We start from the raw sequence: 3,312 nt of genomic DNA on the forward strand, positions 1-3,312 counted from the left end.
CTCTATTACATGTCTTGATAATGTTGTTTTTTCCCTTTCAAAAGTAAATTGTTTTATTCCTGGTCTCTTCATATGACCGTCCCACCCCCAAACTTTCTGCTTCCAATAATCTGCTTTCACCTTCTGTCAACCTTTTCTATCTCCATTGTATCTGTGTACAGATGAAGTGACCAAACTGAATGCAGGATTTGTGGTAAAGGAAAGAAAGACATTTCTGTGAAATAGCGATGTGCTCTGCATGCGTTCTGCTACTGATTTCATTGAGGGTTCATCCAGAGAATACTTCTGGCTTCTCCACTGGTCAGTACTCAGTTCAGCATCGATATTAAACTATATTTATAGACGGCATTGGAAATAAATATTGCACTGTGTGAACATGATCAGTTTTACTGGGGTTTCTAGTAACAACTCAGTGACTTATTTGTTGTAGCTTTATCGGTTCAGTGGAAATCCAGACTCTGATTAACCTTTCCCTTGTCACTATTGTCTATAAAGTATTTATTATCCTAGCAGAAATATTCATCCTTTGTATTTATCGCTAATGGGGAATTCTTTTCTCCATTTTTTTTTATTTCAGGTGTGAATTACCCAGGGAAAATTTCCCATTTATCTCCTTGGATTCAATGAACGTTTCAAATCTGAATTTGCTTTAGGAACAACCATGTTGCTCACTGCAGAATGTTCTCTTGCTGGTGTCTCACTTTTACCACATGTCTGATAGAACATTCAGTAGAACCCCTCCCTTCCCCCCCCCCCCATCAAATAGCCTGCCAGACCCAGAGGTGGCCCACCCTTGTCTCTTGATTTGTTCAATTTCAGCCTCTCCCTGTGATGAGCCCTGCAAACTGCACAATTCATCGGGCAAGAAAAACTTCCACTATGGGGAAGACTTTCAGAAAGGATTTAATAAGAAAAAAGGCACAAATTGAAGCTGAAGAAATTACAGGGATAAAAAAATCAGGAAACTTCCATCCTGGCCAATCAATGGGAAGTTATACAGAGGAAATTTGTGAACCTTTTCCCACTCGCATTTGAATTTCCTGCAACTTCACACAAATTCTATAGAAACCCCTGCTTTGTCTATCTACCAGGCAGGGACTGTCTCTGGGCATCATGCCAGAGGGAGCATTTCTCAGAGAAAGAGGCAAAACTTTTACATCATCCCCCGGTTATTTGGTCCAATCACATTGTTCTGATACTGATCCCCCAGAGTCACCATGTCCCACATCATCATAACTTGTGTCTCCAGGAGGCAGGAACAGGGTTTCTTTCTCCATCCCAGAGACACCTTCATTCCTTAGCGAGTGCAGATTCCAACCTGAAAATACAAAGGGAAACACATACAGTCAGTGGGTCCATTTTATGGCTACGTGTGGCCGCATAGCAAGGGTGGAGTTCACGCTCTGGTATGGGTTAGAAAATGTTCCCTCTTTCTTCTTCTCATTGGGTCCATGACAAGTTTTAATCCATCATCTCTATACATATTTTGGAAGTAAAATCCTTGGTTTCCAGACCATTTACAGTTGCCAAATGAGAACTGTATTCACCTGTCACTTCATGTATAAAACCCAGTCACTTACCAGGAAGTAGCTCTTACTTAAGGACATTGTATAATTCACTCTGCGCTAATCATACACATGAGCACGTTATTCTTATCAAGTACTAAGCAATGCATATTTTATCGCCACTCCTCTTCCTTTAGGGAGGCTGGTGGTGTCTCTGCTCATGACACAGTGGGGATGGGAGAGGAGATGTTGACTAAGGATAATGGGAAAAGCCCGACTTTTACAGGAAGTGTCACAGGCTCTTTAACATTTGTGGAGCAGTGACAGGACTTTGGTTTATAAGATTCTGTCCAAAAGATACAAGCACAGTAAACTGGTGGGAATCCAGTACATCCAGGGTATGGCAGCCACACAAGGATTTGAACCTAGAGATTGAGGGATTTTGCTGCTTTGACCATGAAGTAGTACACAGCAAGGACTCCCCTTTTCCTGTCACCATTGCAAGCACTGAAACCTCTGCTTTGAGGGAAAGAAGAGAAGAGAGAAAGAGAGGTTCCCCCCCTCGCCCCCACAGGCATTGGGTTGGCCAGGTTTATTCCCTAGCTGTGTAATGCACATTCAGAGCCATCCCATTCTGTGGATACACTGTGAAGTGCAAACTCACCTGTCTGTGAATCCCTGTTCCTGTCACTCGCCCCAGTGACTTCCTCATCATTCTGCCCCAAACCAGGGTCATCTTCAGGGTCAGACACATCTCTGGCATCATCATAACCAGCCCCTGGGACATCTCCAGCCAGGACAGGGGCATCTGACATGAAGATGTGAAGTAATTAAGAGAATATTCACAGTGAAGACAGAATTAAAGTACAAGCTGCAGATGCACCAGCCTCACTGGTTCCTGGGGATCTCTCAGCACTTCCACCCTCAGGGTGGTAAGAGGAGCCCCCCCTCTGGAACCCTCAAACTGAGGGATTTTACATATCACATTGATTTGATACATTTCAATAGCTGGTTGAGAGGATCCTAGAGCTCGCAGATGAGCTGGGAGAGGGGCAGCTCTAGAAAGAGGTGACTGGGATCTAGTCCATAGGGATTGCTCCACAAAGGCATTTCATTACAATAATTACAAAGAGAAATGGCTTGGAATTGTCCCAAGTTTGTTTCCAGATTCCTAAATTTGACATTATTTTAAAATGTCTTTTCAATGTGTTCTCCTGATAATGTTTACCCCATAAACTAACATCAGTCTCCAATGTATTGACACCACTGGGAGCTGAGCCAGCTAATAAGGTTGGGACATCGACCCGTGGGTGTAAAATCTCTATGTCCCACCCACCCCTGTCACAGTGTGTCTGACACAGATGCAGCTATGGCAGCTTATATACATACCAGGAAAGGCTGGCAGGGAACATTGCTGCTATGTAAAGGTCTCTTCTTCAGTGCGTTGTCGTTACAAATAGTGAGCATCCCTAGTGCACACGGCAGTGAGGGTCACAGGGCAGTGACCTGAGCCAAGTACAGCATGGGCAGCTCCTGAGCAAACTGCTCCTTCAGTCCCTGCAATGGGCCTCTGACATGACCTAGGACATCACACGCTTCCCTACCCCTGGGCCTCCACACAGCTCATGTAATGCACCTGGTCAGCGCCCCCAGTGTTAGTCCAATAGACAATACTGGTGGGTGAACTTTTGTGGTTTTCTTAACAAAGCAATATTGTCCCTACTGGGAAATAAAGTTAAATAAATAAAGATATCCTATCTCCTAGAACTGGAAGGGACCTTGAAAGGTCATTGAGTCCAGCCCCCTC

General features: G+C 44.2%; 1 long non-coding RNA gene across 1 annotated transcript; it reads right to left on the reverse strand.

Annotated features, from left to right (window-relative positions):
* Positions 1-902: 902 nt before the first annotated feature.
* LOC135980494 (uncharacterized) lies at positions 903-3,012 on the reverse strand. Its single transcript, XR_010597537.1, has 3 exons — positions 2,895-3,012; positions 2,170-2,313; positions 903-1,318 (listed from the first exon to the last, which is right to left on the reverse strand). It is a non-coding gene; the product is annotated as an uncharacterized LOC135980494 (long non-coding RNA).
* Between the last annotated feature and the right edge of the window lie 300 nt (positions 3,013-3,312).

The sequence above is a fragment of the Chrysemys picta genome, unplaced genomic scaffold (genome assembly GCF_011386835.1).
Source record: "Chrysemys picta bellii isolate R12L10 unplaced genomic scaffold, ASM1138683v2 scaf3633, whole genome shotgun sequence".
NCBI lineage: Eukaryota > Metazoa > Chordata > Testudines > Emydidae > Chrysemys > Chrysemys picta.